Source organism: Triticum dicoccoides, chromosome 2A, assembly GCF_002162155.2.
Source record: "Triticum dicoccoides isolate Atlit2015 ecotype Zavitan chromosome 2A, WEW_v2.0, whole genome shotgun sequence".
Classification (NCBI taxonomy): domain Eukaryota; kingdom Viridiplantae; phylum Streptophyta; class Magnoliopsida; order Poales; family Poaceae; genus Triticum; species Triticum dicoccoides.
In genome coordinates, this window is record NC_041382.1 from 538,990,265 (window position 1) to 539,006,678 (window position 16,414).

Consider the following 16,414-nt stretch of genomic DNA (forward strand, 5'->3'; position numbering starts at 1 on the left):
CTTATTTAGCCCTCAGACATGGAATTTATGTAGGCCGCATATTTTTTTTAATATTGCATTGGCAGGGTCTTGAACTCAAGACCTCCTGGCTCGGCTACCATATTGAATTCATGCTCTAGCCAACTCATCCAAAAATCCGAACTAATGAAGAGAGGCGGGAAATATATTTCAACAATTAAAAGGTACACAAAGCTTGACAATTCCTTAGACTTGTAATGCACCTCTTAATTTCAGCAATAATAGCATAGAGATCCGATTCATGAGATTGTTCTTTATCAATAGCATGCCGTTCCATAGAAACAATCAGCCTGGAAAAGAACATTGCAAATTGTTGAAGTCCATGACAAATATTAGGCCCGAGCTGTTAATCAACAGACATCACATCTTCCTTGGTAAGTATATAGTGCAGCAAGGCTTGAAGTGCACGCGGCATCGGCTTATACTATCAAACATTTTAAACAAATTGAGAAAAATTTCTTAGATAGTCACACCATGAACCGATAATATCATGAAAATCAAGTACCTTTTGAAACCCAACTCAAAACACAAAAAATAGCATGGACAGTGGTAATTTACCAAATTTAAAACACAAGTAATGTTATGTACTATCAGAGTCGTGTTTTTTTTTCTTGAATTATGTTATGAATTTGACTTCAAATTTGTGACATGAGTGTTCCATGTTGAAATATGGCCTATCTCATCTTTGTTGTATATTTTTGAGTCAATTACATCATCGGTGCTTAAACTTAACAAGAAAAGTCACTTTGGTGCCAAAATTTGCGGCATACATTGAACTAGTGCCACAACTTGGCTTGTGCGTGTAAATACGGTGCAAAAGTCGTTTGAATACGCATGCGGCGCTAATGAGGCGTGGCAACATGGCATGGGGCCCATTGTGAGTGACCTCCCCGTATAGAGTAGGCATGTGGCGTGCTGTTTTTGCAAAAACAACCTCGGAATTTTATTTCTTGGCACAAGAAAGCCCCTGACAGGTGTGAAACCCAGCTGTAGCACAAATTTTATAGTAGAAAGAAAAATAACATAAATTAAGACGAAGACTCGAATTGGCCACTTGGACCATACACTTGCTCGGCTATCCACCCAACCGCTACAACATTTGAATGCTTGGTGAAGACACATATCTTATATCTTTTGCTTAAACAACATAATTTAATAATTTTAATAATTCCAAAAAAATGCTGCCCTGGGGGTTCAAACGTGCGACTTGGGGCAAAATTTAAGACGAGCCGGTCACTGCATGGACATTCATTTGGTCTCTACTGGGATTGTTATCCTTTTTGTCACATGAGCTAAAAATATAGCGTGTTTTTTCATTTTTAGAATTTGTAAAAAATATTTAAATCCTAATTATACATAATATACATATAAATAAAATAAATTACACAGAAAGATTCTCATGTAATTTCAAAAAATGCACACCTATTAATTTAAAAATCTATAACATTAAATTACGAATTATACAAATGTTTGTATAATTCTGAAAAGTGTTTGCATATTAAATAGAAATATTAAATTAGTTTAATACTCCCTCCGTCCCAAAATATGTGACTCAACTTTGTACTAGCTTTAGTACAATGTTAGTACAAAGTCGGGTCACTTATTTTGGGACGGAGGGAGTAATATATATGCAAATAAATTTACTTATAAGTTCAAACATTCACAATTTTGAAAATAAAATATTCACGTAGTATATAAAAGAGTTCATGCTTGAATTGTTTTTAATGTTGCTTTACAAGTTTTATGTGTTTTCATAAAGTTTGTGTGTGTTAAAAAACAAATTAAATAAATAAAAATATATGTATGAGAAAAATATATGAGGCTAATTGTCGCCTCCAGATCCTCAAAGGAATATGCATGTACAATTATATGTATATTATTTATAACTAGGATTCACATACCGTTTATAATTTCAAATTAAAAAAAACACATGTTGAAAATAGGCCGCACTAACTGCAGTCCACATTCTCCGCCCATGAGCGCTGTCGGTGTAGACATAAAATGTAACAATCGTATGCAAAGACAAAAATGCCTTTGTTGGGGTGGCAATTGGCATGCTTGTGCCCCGTGGGTCTCGTGTTCTAACCCTCATGTTTACATCTTTTTGTTGGAATTAAAATTATTAATTTATGTTGTTAAATGCAACGATATAATGAAAGAGTATCCTTGTAGGACATGAAGTCTATCCTTGTGGGTATGTTAGCTGCGCGGTTCGGTTAGCAGCTGGTCGCAGTTCGATTCCTTGAGCGAGCACTATTTTCATTATAACATAACTTGTGCTATTTTGCTGACAATGAGTCCCGCACCTGTCAGGGCTTTTTTAGGCGAAAAAATAAAAGTCGAGGGTGTTTTCACAAAAACAACACGCCGCACACCTGGTCTACAATGCCCCCCATGCCATGCTGTTATGCTTCGTCAGCGCCGCATGCGTATACTAACGAGTTTTGAACCGTATTTGGACGACGAGCCAAGTTGTGGCACCAGTTCAATGTATGCCGCAAGTTTTGGTACTAAAGTGATTTTCCTCGTTAAGTTTAAGCACTGGTGGTGTAATTGACTCTATATTTTTTAGATTTTCATTTCAATGATATTTAAGATTGCCAACCATATTTACCAGAAGTTTTCTAAAACATTTAAGGATGCCAACAAAAGGACCATGTGCATCAGATATTCTCCGGTTGGATGTTCCCTCTCTCTAGCATCTTTCCATGTTGGACTGAATCACACTATTAATTTCACATTCTGCGTTGAATCTTGTTAGTCATCCACGCTCCATCTCTGTTCTGGAAAAAGCAGCTAAAGCATTTGGTAAGCACCCGGGCGACTCCTCTGACTACCATCGAAATTGAAAAGGAAACACAGAATAACCAACAAACAATCGATGCAACCTTCAGTAATAAGTAGATTGTATATAGAAAAGGTTCCATTGATCTTGAATCAAGATTTCTTTTTAGAATGACATGAACCTGGTGCCAACGGCGTACTAGCAGCGGTCGATGAGGTTTTGGTCGTTGCTTGCACCACGCATGAGCATGCCACTCCGCCGCTAGCGCGGGCACCAACCACACGCCCCGTCGCGAGCAGTCGAGACGGTGGATCTTTGCAGAGCGAGCAGTCGAGACGATGGATCTTTGCATAGTGCTGCTTTTAGGTGTGCAGTTCATCTAGTAAATTAAATTAACCACACGGTACAAATTATCACTGAGCAACATATAAAAAACACCAGCTCAATGAAGAGCTTCAGGCTGCAGGTGGGAGTGGGACTAAGTGGGATTAGCCATCCCATCCCACTTAAACTGTTCTAATGGGCTCTCATTGAACAAGAAGAAAATTAGGTGGGCTAGCTCTATTAGCCCATTGGAGTCCCACTTCATCCCGTCGCCACTCGCAATGATCAGCAACAACTTCTCGTCTTCTAAAAAAAAGCAACAGCTTCTCGGCGCCAATGGCAGCCACGATCTTCCCCGCAACAGTTTCGGCTTTGCTGGTGTAGGCCTACCCAGTCTCGTCGGCGGCCACAGTGGCGATGACTGGGATGTGGCCGGACGCGATGATGGGGTGGAGCAAGGAGGGGTGTACGCGCGTCACCTCGCCGACGAACCCGTGGGCTGCGGCGTCGGGGGAGGGGCGCACGGTGTGGAGGTGCGCGTCCTTGCCACAGAGGCCGACAGCGGTGGCACCGGCGAGGCTGATGAGGGAGACGAGCTGCTTTGTTATTGTTGACCTTGCTGACCAGCACCATCTCGACGACCCTCCATGATGAGAGCGCCGGTGACGTGGAGGCCGTTGCGGAGCTGCGACTCGACGCCGATGTGCTACAGTTAGGAGTTGATCTCTGGACCGCCGCCATGCACGAGCACGGGGCGCAGGCCGACGCATGAGAGGAGGACAAGGTTGCGGATCATCGACGCATGCAGCTCGGCGACGTCATGGCCGTGCCGCCGTACTTCACCACCACCGTCTTGCTCTTGAACTGCTGGATGAAGGCGAGTGCCTCCGGCAGGGCGTCCATGCAGTTCAGCACCGCGGCCGCCGGATGGGAGGCGTGCGCGCGCCACGCTGGCGCAGCGTTAGGGAGGAGGTCGAGACGCATTCGTAGCTGTTGTTCTGAATACAATGTCTTGCGTTTGTATTTTTTAGTGGGATCCCACCTTCACCCGCTTAATCCATGTGGGCTACACAATATTTCTCACCAATTCATAGTGGGATCTGGTGGACTGAGGTGGGATACCCACGGGCAGTCCCACCTGCAGCCTGAGAAGAGCTGGACTGCACCAAACAACTGGTGCATTTCCATTATGAAATAACAAAGCAGAGTCGAGCTTGCAAGAACTGAAAGTTTGAATTCTGAAACTATCTAGCCACTGCACCCACGTCTGGCTCATCTTATAAATCGTTACTATCATATGAATCACATGTCCAACAATGTAGTGTGCGACCGCATAAGAAAAGATGCCAGCGTTTCTAAAGCTAGGGGATTTCTATATAGTTATTAGTACCTTTCTTACCGACGCAGTTGTTATGGTTGTGGTCACGGCAGTAGGCGTCGAGGTCTCCACAGCGCCATCGTTCTTCTTCCGCATCTCCACCAAGTTCAGAGGCAGTACAGGGGCAGCGGACCAGTCATTGGCCTTCAGGTCCATCAACTTTCATGCTGTACACTTGGGCCAACCTCGACTCGGACTTCGACTTCTTCGGTTGCGCGATGGCATGCCTAGCTCTCCCTCAGAAACATCCCGACGACCACCATCGACCCTGCCCAGCCCGTCGGCATTGTCGCCATCGCCGAAATCACTCTCCCGTCCAGCCCGCCCTCATCGACCGCCTCTCCCACTACCTGCTCCACAACTACGCGGCGGCCGCAGCCAGCCGTTCACCGTCAGTGCGCCACCGCCCTGAGGCTCGACTTTCAACCCTGCCCTTGGAATGCATCTGATCAGCCGGCAACTGACTCTTGAATGGGCCATCATTAATCAAGCGAGTTAATTGCAACGGGAGCATAGTAGTTCAACACGAATCAGCACGCAAACCAGGTTATCTCCTTGGAACATTGACGCGAGGGGAAGAGGAATCGGGAAAGCTCGGCCGGAACTCACCTATAAAGACTATCCCATATAATCAGCTTGATTCCAACAACACCCTTAAATATCAACCACTTTATTTTAATCTCCTATATCTTATTAATTTTATGGAATTCTGTGGAGCCAATCCTGTAAGCAACTCCAATTGGATCTTCGCTATCGTCTCTTTACTTAGAGTAGTATTGTATTCTTATTACCTGTTCGGTATCTCGCCAGTTTCAAAACTCCGCTCCGTGCTAGGAGCTGGTTCCGAGCCACTCCGTAGGATTCCACTGCCGCTCCCTCCGCTCCGGGAGTCGCAGCCGTGGAGCCGAGTGAATCCGAACAGGGCTTTAGTATGCACTTACTCAGAGTAATTGCAAGATAACTCTCCATGGCAAAGGGAAAAGAAACCAGTTTTGCTAAAGCACATCTAAATGTGCCCTAAGTATTGCACATCTAACTCCCATATCCTTGATTTTACACGAAGATTTGTGCGAATATTTTCTTTCTTCTTTTTTCTTTTCCTTCCTAGTTTGATTGAGCTACTTAGATGTGCAATAACTAGACAAACTCAAAAGAAACTTATTATAAAGAGTGCTACGCTATACAAAAACCATTATGTAGCTTCACAATTTACTTTTTCTGAAGTCTGAACACATGGCATCTGATAGAACCTGTGAAAAAGATCTTTCGATGGCTTGCTGTACACAACTTATATTCTGAACATATACTGTGAACCCCATTAAGCTAAAGTTTTGTGGTCCATGCAATGTTTGGGCACATATATAAGGTGCAAATTAGGCTGCGAAGGCAGAATCAACCGTACTTAGTAAATCAATACAAATATTTAAGGCACAAATGAAGCTACAATATGGCACTTGGATTGGTCTGAATGTACCGTTCTTTAGAGAATATTACTTTTTGTTATAACAGGCAAAAAAGTCCATAGCTTACATTCTCACAGCTTCTCTTGTGTATTTTCAGGTGCCAAAATGGCCACAGAATGCTTGTTCTGCTGGTCAAGACTCGGCGAAAAGTGCGACGTTTATTCTTATGCATTTTTTTGGAACATAGACGCTAGCAGCGTCCAGCTTTAAATTAATAAAGCCATCAGGCAGGATCCACACACAATAAGTCCTACAAATCGAATAAAACAGTCAACAAGCCCACGGCTCAGAATAAAGATAAGAAGGCCATAGCCAAAAGTTCCATAGCGCAAAAGCGGAGCATCGAGACGTAAGATAGCTAAAAGCAGAGGTCTCATGATCAAGCCGTCATTCATGTCGTGCCTTCACCATAGTCGCCCTTGATCAGCTCCATAGTCTCGTTCATGCGGTCGACGTCACGCTTCTTCCCCAGCGGTGCCCATACCTGAAGGAAAATGTGACATTTGAAAATGATATCAACGAGGTGGTACGGAAATTTGTGCTCTATCGTAATTTTGTTCCGAACCGTCCAAAGGGACCAAAGTAGCGCCCCAACGCATCTCCAAACGATCCTAGCATTGGCCCCTCTTTGCGATGTTAAGATATCCAGAACATCATGGCTAGACTGTGGATTCCAATTTTGTTTGAAAGCGCCTCTAACCACACTCCACGCAAATCTAGCGAGCACACAGCCAAAGAACACATGATTCGCGTTTCCCCTAAATCGCAAGTGGTGCACGTTCCGTCAGCCGGCCCGTTGCGTTTGGCCACGTTATCCGAAGTAGGTAAGCGGTTGCGAAACATTTGCCATAAGAAGATCTTGATTTTGAGAGGAATGCCAGCCTTCCATAGCCCCCTAGCTATATCCAGCGTAGCACCCTCGGAGAGCTTGTCGTGCAGGGACTTGACCGTAAATTTATTGGAGGAGGTCAACTTCCACGTAATCGTATCCGCACGATTACCACTAGTCAGCCCTCCCAAGTTAGCCGCCAACGCGTCCCAGCAAGCGGCCTCCGTTGCCTGTAGAGTCCTAATAAAAGAGATGGCCGGCGGCTGGACTCGCAGAGCATCGGCCACCGTAATGTTGGTGTTCGTTGCCAGTTTGTACAGCTCCGGGTGAGATTGCCACAGCGGTTCTTGACCCCACCAATGATCGTGCCAGAAGCGTGTGGACTTGCCATCGTTTACACGGAACTGTGCACCCACTGTAAAGGTCGGTCATACCGCTTGGACCCCGTTCCAAAAGGCCGAACTGTTGCTTTTGGCCATGAACAAATTCCCGTCCGGGAAATATTTAGCCCGGAGGATGTCTGCCCAGAGTTCCGATTCGTTTTGGGCGAGACGCCACCACCACTTAGCAAGCAGGGCCACGTTCATGAGTTTAGAGTTCATAATACCCAGGCCGCCAAATTTTTTTGGCCTACAAACTGCTGCCCATTTCACTAAGTGGTACTTGCGCTTGGTCTTAGCTCCTTTCCAAAAGAACCGGGAGCGCGGAGTATCGAGTCTAGCGTGAACCCCATCCGCAAGTAGGAACATTCCCATTGTGAAAATAGAAAGGGATGATAAGCTCGAGTTGGTGAGGATAAGCCTCGCCGCCGAGGACATAAACCTGCCCCTCCAAGGGCTCACCCTGTTAGCAACTTTCCCATACAACGTCTCCCATTCCGCTATTGTTAGTTTCTTGGTCGAGATCAGAAGACCCAAGTATTTAATCGGGAAGCTCCCTAGCTTGCAATTAAGTAGATTCGCAATCCGAGTGCTTGCTAGATCATCCATCCCAATGGTGATCACTTCGCTCTTCAGAAAGTTGATCTTAAGCCCCGATGAAATCTCAAAAGCGAGCAGTAGTAACTTGATGGTAGCTATGTTGTGGTCATCGGGTTCGAATAAGAGCATCGTATCATCTGCGTATTGCAGATGCGTAACCCCACCAGGAATAAGGTGGGCTACAAGCCCTTTAATGTGCCCCACTGCCCTCGCTTTATTAATCATGACCGCCAGGGCATCCGCAACAAAGTTAAAAATGAGTGGCGAGCTTGGGTCTCCCTGACGTAGCCCTGTTTGTTACGGAAAAACTTACCCATTGTGCCATTGACATTGACCGCCGTGTGCCCACTACACACGAGGTGCATGATGCGATGTACGAATCCTGCCTCAAAACCCTTTTTGAGGAAGACCTCCCGCACGAACTCCCAGTTCACGCGATCATACGCTTTCTCGAAGTCTAATTTAAGCAGCACTCTCTGTGCCTTGGTCCGTTTCAGCTCGTGAACGATCTCTTGTAACGCAATTGGTCCCTCGAGAATGTTACGACGTTTGAGAAAACCTATTTGACTAGAACTAATAACCCTTTGAGCTACCAGATCCAAGCGCGAGGCATAAGCTTTCGCACAAATTTTAAAGGGACGTTAATCAAGGTAATGGGTCTAAAAAGCTTAATGTTGTCCGCCCCTTTCACCTTGGGAATAAGGCTAATGGCTCCATAATTCAAACGGGATAGGTCAACTATGCCTAAAGCGAAGCCGTTGACAATGTCATAGAACAGGTGCTTATGGCAGGGCCAAAACTTCTTGAAGAACTCGACCGGCCATCCGTCCGGCCCAGGCGCCGTGCTAGTTTTCATGTCGTGCAGGGCCTGGTCTATTTCCTCAGGGAGGAAAGCGAGGGCAAGCCTCTCGTTCTCCTCCGGTGAGACACGTTCCGCGGGGTCCCACGTATCATCGCGCAAGCGTAATAGTTTTTCAACGGTCGTCCCCAAAATACCTATGAAAAACTCATAGATATGGGCCACGATTTGTTTCTGCGTCAGCAGGATACCGTGATATGTTTGGAGACGCAGAATGGAGCACTTCCTTTTCCGCCCGTTCGCATAGGCGTGGAAATATCCTGTGTTTGCGTCTCCTTTCATGACCCATTTGACTCCACCCTTGTGTCGCCAATATTCCTCTTCCGCGCGCAAAATCATCGTGACTTGATTCTCCAAGGCGTATCTATGGGCCCACTCGGCATCCGAGAAGGGACAGTGATCTTCCTCAGCGTCTAACAACGCAATTGTCTCTACAATGCGCGCACGCTCTTTCTTGGACTCGCTACCGTGGTTAGCTCCCCACCCGCGCAGGAAGGCACGGAGCTTGCCGGCAGCCGCGTTCCAGCACTCTGCTGGCCCGTGTTGGGGCCCCAGCTGGTTACAAATCTCTCCCCAATGATCTACCACCATCTGGGCGAATCCCTCCGCTTAGAACCAAGCCGTTTCGAAGTAGAACCTAGGGCTACGCCGAATGAGATCCTCCCCTGAAGAAAAAATCAGCGGTACATGGTCTGAGCCGGTACGCGTCTCCGCCACGAGAGTGCACATGGGAAACATCACCTCTCATTCAGGCGTAAAAAAGACCCTATCCAACATGCTATGGACCGGTTGTGTCTGTTTGTTAGTCCAGGTATATCTGGCACCAGTCCGTGCTGCTTCCCTCAATGCTGCTGCCGCAATGGCGTTATTGAATAAGGACACCCTAGTCCAATCAATATTAGCATTATTCTTATCCCCCCGAGCGAATCAGGTTAAAATCACCTCCCACAACCACAGGGAGGTTGTTTGCCCTTTTGGCCCCGACCAGGTTGGTCAGTTCGAGCAGGAACGCCGGCAATCTGGAGTGATCGGCAGGTCCATACACACACAACCACCCATGACAAACCAGATACACGATGTTTAATATTAGCGGATAAAAGGAAAACGCCAACATCCCAATGCAGTACATCACGTACATCCTTATTACAACCCAACAAAATGCCACCAGAATGCCCAACAGCGGGGATCCACTACCAATCAAATCGTTGAAGAGGGTCGTACGCAAGCAGATCTCTGAAGGTAAAATCAGTTTTAATCGTCTCTTGAAGCGCAACCACGTCAATACGTTCTTTGGCCATGTATTCTTTAAGTTGCGTGCGCCGGCCACCGTGGCCACAGCCACGGATATTCCAGAACATGTACCTCATCTAAATAACGCTGTTACGTAGGCGCACACCCCGAGAGGTCACCGCCTTTGCCACTCTCTTCCTAGCCGCCACTCGGCCATTAGAAGGAGGGATACCCGCTTCCCTAGCTTGTGTCGCCTCGTCGGGCACTCTCTCGTTACCAGCCGCTACTGGAACTATGGCTAACACGTTGCTGTCAGCACAATGCACTGCAGCGGCCGCCAGCGCAGCTTGCGCCACTTCCCTCGCACGCACTAGCGGTATAATATCATTCTGAGACCCTCGGGTCTCCACGACGCAATCGTCTAAAATGCTCGCTAGGTGATCGTCCGAGAAAGCATTTAGAATACGAAAAGATGGCAAGGGATTACCTGCGGCGTCCATGTTCTTGTCGGTGATGCGGAGTTTGGCGCTCTCCATGGAAGACAGGTCACCGAGCTTGGCCTTGGCCCGAACGCTAGGGGCGCCCTGCACCACCGGGATCGCCTTGGTGCGCCTGGCCTTGTTGTTAGTTCCCGTCGCCCCCAGCGCCGCCCCCAACTCTCCACCAAGGTCAGATGTCGCCACCTCCGCCACCACCAACTGTTGGGGAACGTAGTAATTTCAAAAAATTTCCCACGCACACGCAAGATCATGGTGATGCATAGCAACGAGGGAAGAGTGTGATCTACGTACCCTTGTAGACCGACAGCGGAAGCGTTAGCACAACACGGTTGATGTAGTCGTACGTCTTCACGGCCCGACCGATCAAGCACCGAAACTACGGCACCTCCGAGTTCTAGCACACGTTCAGCTCGATGACGATCCCCGGACTCCGATCCAGCAAAGTGTCGGGGAAGAGTTCCGTCCGCACGACGGCGTGGTGACGATCTTGATGTACTACCGTCGCAGGGCTTCGCCTAAGAACCGCTACAATATTATCGAGGATTATGGTGGAAGGGGGCACCGCACACGGCTAAGAATATGATCACGTGGATCAACTTGTGTCTATGGGGTGCCCCCTGCCCCCGTATATAAAGGAGTGGAGGAGGGGAGGGCCGGCCCTCTCTATGGCGCGCCCTAGGGGAGTCCTACTCCCACCGGGAGTAGGATTCCCCCTTTCCTAGTCCAACTAGGAGTCCTTCCATGTAGTAGGAGTAGGAGACAAGGAAGGGGAAGAGGGAAGAGAAGGAAGGAGGGGGCACAGCCCCTCCCCCTAGTCCAATTCGGAGTAGGCCCTTGGGGGGGGGGCGCGGCCTGCCTCTTCCTCTCCCCTAAAGCCCAATAAGGCCCATATACTTCTTCTCCTGTATTCCCGTAACTCCCCGGTACTCCGAAAAATACCCGAACCACTCGGAACCTTTTCGATGTCCGAATATAGTCGTCCAATATATCAATCTTTACGTCTCGACCATTTCGAGACTCCTTATCATGTCCCCGCTCTCATCCGGAACTCCGAACTCCTTCGGTACATCAAGACTCATAAACTCATAATATAACTGTCATCGAAACCTTAAGCGTGCGGACCCTACGGGTTCGAGAACAATGTAGACATGACCGAGACACGTCTCCGGTCAATAACCAATAGCGGAACCTGGATGGTCATATTGGCTCTTACATATTCTATGAAGATCTTTATCGGTCAGACCGCATAACAACATACGTTGTTCCCTTTGTCATCGGTATGTTACTTGCCCGAGATTCGATCGTCGGTATCTCAATACCTAGTTCAATCTCGTTACCGGCAAGTCTCTTTACTCATTTCGTAATACATCATCTCGCAACGAACTCATTAGTTGCAATGCTTGCAAGGCTTAGGTGATGTGCATTACCGAGAGGGCCCAGAGATACCTCTCCGGCAATCGAAGTGACAAATCCTAATCTCGAAATACGCCAACCCAACATGTACCTTTGGAGACACCTGTAGAGCTCCTTTATAATCACCCAGTTACGTTGTGACGTTTGGTAGCACACAAAGTGTTCCTCCGGTAAACGGGAGTTGCATAATCTCATAGTCATAGGAACATGTATAAGTCATGAAGAAAGCAATAGCAACATACTAAACGATCGAGTGCTAAGCTAACGGAATGGGTCAAGTCAATCACATCATTCTCCTAATGATGTGATCCCGTTAATCAAATAACAACTCTTTGTCTATGGTTAGGAAAACATAACCATCTTTGATTAACGAGCTAGTCAAGTAGAGGCATACTAGTGACACTCTGTTTGTCTATGTATTCACACATGTATTATGTTTCCGGTTAATACAATTCTAGCATGAATAATAAACATTTATCATGAAATAAGGAAATAAATAATAACTTTATTATTGCCTCTAGGGCATATTTCCTTAAGTCTCCCACTTGCACTAGAGTCAATAATCTAGTTCATATTGCCATGTGATTTAACACCAATAGTTCACATCATTATGTGACCAACACTCAAATGGTTTACTAGAGTCAATAATCTAGTTCACATCGCTATGTGATTAACACCCAAAGAGTACTAAGGTGTGATCATGTTTTGCCTGTGAGAGAAGTTTAGTCAACGGGTCTGCCATATTCAGATCCCTATATATTTTGCAAATTTCTATGTCAACAATGCTCTGTACGGAGCTACTCTAGCTAATTGCTCCCACTTTCAATATGCATCCAGATTGAGACTTAGAATCATCTGGATCAGTGTCAAAGTTTGCATCGACGAACCCTTTACGACGAACCTTTTGTCACCTCCATAATCGAGAAACATATCCTTATTCCACTAAGGATAATTTTGACCGCTGTCCAGTGATCTACTCCTAGATCACTATTGTACTCCCTTGCTTAACACAGTGTAGGGTATACAATAGATCTGGTACACAGCATGGCATACTTTATAGAACCTATGGCTGAGGCATAGGGAATGACTTTCATTCTCTTTCTATCTTCTGCCGTGGTCGGGCTTTGAGTCTTACTCAATTTCACACCTTGTAACACAACCAAGAACTCTTTTCTTTGACTGTTCCATTTTGAACTACTTCAAAATATTGTCAAGGTATGTACTCATTAAAAAAACTTATCAAGCGTCTTGATTTATCTATAGATCTTGATGCTTAATATGTAAGCAGCTTCGCCGAGGTCTTTCTTTGAAAAACTTCTTTCAAACACTCCTTTATGCTTTGCAGAATAATTCTACATTATTTCCGATCAATAATATGTCATTCACATATACTTGTCAGAAATGCTGTAGTGCTCCCACTCACTTTCTTGTAAATACAGGCTTCAGCACAAGTCTGTATAAAACTATATAATTTGATCATCTCATCAAAGCGCATATTCCAACTCCAAGATGCTTGCACCAGTCCACAGATGGATCGCTGGAGATTGCATATTTTGTTAACATTTTTAGGATTGACAAAACCTTCTGGTTGCATCATATACAACTCTTCTTTAAGAAATCCATTAAGGAACGCAGCTTTGTTTATCCATTTGCCAGATTTCATAAAATGCGGCAATTGCAATCATGATTCAGACAGACTTAAGCATAGATACGAGTGAGAAACTCTCATCGTAGTCAACATCTTGAACTTGTCGAAAACCTTTTTGCGACAATTCTAGCTTTGTAGATAGTAACACTACTACCAGCGTCCGTCTTCCTCTTGAAGATCCATTTATTTTCAATTGCTTGCCGATCATCAGGCAAGTCAACCAAAGTCCATACTTTTTCATACATGGATCCCATCTCAGATTTCATGGCTTCAAGCCATTTTGCGGAATCTGGGCTCACCATCGCTTCTTCATAGTTCGTAGGTTCATCATGATCTAGTAGCATGATTTCCAGAACAGGATTACCGTACCACTCTGGTGTGGATCTTACTCTTTTGCTCTACGAAGTTCAGTAATAACTTGATCTGAAGTTTCATGATCATCATCATTAACTTCCTCACTAATTGGTGTAGGTGTCACAGAAACCATTTTCTGTGATGAACTACTTTCCAATAAGGGAGCAGGTACAGTTACCTCATCAAGTTCTACTTTCCTCCCACTCACTTCTTTCGAGAGAAACTCCTTCTCTAGAAAAACTCCGAATTTAGCAACAAAAGTCTTGCCTTCGGATTTGTGATAGAAGGTGTACCCAACAGTCTCCTTTGGGTATCCTATGAAGACATATTTCTCCGATTTGGGTTTGAGCTTATCAGGATGAAACTTTTTCATATAAGCATCACAATCCCAAACTTTAGGAAACGACAACTTTGGTTTCTTGCCAAACCACAGTTCAGATTGTGTCGTCTCAACGGACTTAGATGGTGCCCTTTTAAACGTGAATGCAGCTGTCTTTAATGCATAACCCCAAAACGATAGTGGTAGATCGATAAGAGACATCATAGATCGCACCATATCTAATAAAGTACGATTAAGATGTTCGGACACACCATTATGCTGTGGTGTTCCAGGTGGCGTGAGTAGTGAAACTATTTCACATTGTTTTAACTGAAGGCCAAACTCGTAACTCAAATATTTTACCTCTGCGATCATATCGTAGAAACTTTTATTTTCTTGCTACGATGATTCTCCACTTCACTCTGAAATTCTTTGAACTTTTCAAATATTTCAGACTTGTGTTTCATTAAGTAGATATACCCATATCTACTCAAATCATCTGTGAAGGTCAGAAAATAATGATACCCGCCGCGAGCCTTAACACTCATCGGATCTCATACATCAGTATGTATTATTTCCAATAAGTCAGTTGCTCGCTCCATAGTTCCGGAGAACGGCGTTTTAGTCATCTTGCCCATGAGGCATGGTTCGCAAGCATCAACTGATTCATAATCAAGTGATTCCAAAAACCCATCAGCATGGAGTTTCTTCATGCGCTTTACACCAATATGACCTAAACGTCAGTGCCACACATAAGTTGCACTATCATTATTAACTTTGCATCTTTTGGTTTCAATATTATGATTATGTGTGTCACTACGATCGAGATCCAACGAACTATTTTCATTGGGTGTGTAACCATATAAGGTTTTATTCATGTAAACAGAACAACAATTTATTCTCTTACTTAAATGAATAACCGTATTACAATAAATATGATCAAATCATATTCATGCTCAACGCAGACACCAAATAACACTTATTCAGGTTCAACACTAATCCCAAAAGTATAGGGAGTGTGCGATGATGATCATATCAATCTTGGAACTATTTCCAACACACATCGTCACCTCACCCTTAACTAGTCTTTGTTCATTCTGCAACTCTCGATTCAAGTTACTAATCATAGTAACTGAACTAGTATCAAATACTGAGGGGTTGCTATAAACACTAGTAAAGTACACATCAATAACATGTATATCAAATATACTTATGTTAACTTTGCCATCCTTCTTATTCGCCAAATACTTGGGTCAGTTCCACTTTCAGTGATCAGTCCCTTTGCAGTAGAAGCACTTAGTCTCAGGCTTAGGACCAGACTTGGGCTTCTTCACTTGAGCAGCAACTTGCTTGCTGTTCTTCTTGAAGTTCCCCTTTTTTCCTTTGCCCTTTTCTTGAAACTAGTGATCTTGTCAACCATCAACACTTGATGCTCTTTCTTGATTTCTACCTTCATCGATTTCATCATCATGAAAAGCTCGGGAGTCGTTTTCGTCATCCCTTGCATACTATAGTTCATCACGAAGTTCTACTAACTTGGTGATGGTGACTAGAGAATTCTGTCAATCACTATCTTATCTGGAAGATTAACTCCCACTTGATTCAAGCGATTGTAGTACTCAGACAATCTGAGCACATGCTCACTAGTTGAGCGATTCTCCTCCATCTTTTAGCTATAGAACTAATTGGAAACTTCATATCTCTCAACTCGGGTACTTGCTTGAAATATTAACTTCAACTCCTGGAACATCTTATATGGTCCATGACGTTCAAAACATCTTTGAAGTCCCGATTCTAAGCCATTAAGCATGGTGCACTAAACTATCAAGTAGTCATCATATTGAGCTAGCCAAACGTTCATAACGTCTGCATCTACTCCTGCAATAGGTCTGTCACCTAGCGGTGCATCAAGGACATAATTCTTCTGTGCACCAATGAGGATAAACCTCAGATCACGGATCCAATCCGCATCATTGCTACTAACATCTTTCAACACAATTTTCTCTAGGAACATATCAAAATAAATACAGGGAAGCAACAACGCAAGCTATTGATCTACAACATAATTTGCAAAATACTGCCAGGACTAAGTTCATGATAAATTTAAGTTCAATTAATCATATTACTTAAGAACTCCCACTTAGAAAGATATTCCTCTAATCTTCTAAGTGATCGCGTGATCCAAATCAACTAAACCATGTCCGATCATCACGTGAGATGGAGTAGTTTCAATGGTGAACATCACTATGTTGATCATATCTACTATATGATTCACGCTCAACCTTTCGGTCTCCGTGTTCCGAGGCCATATCTG

At 44.7% G+C, this 16,414-nt stretch overlaps 1 pseudogene; it reads right to left on the bottom strand.

Annotated features, from left to right (window-relative positions):
- Positions 1–3,330: 3,330 nt before the first annotated feature.
- On the bottom strand, positions 3,331–4,111 carry LOC119357932 (annotated as a pseudogene).
- Positions 4,112–16,414: the final 12,303 nt, after the last annotated feature.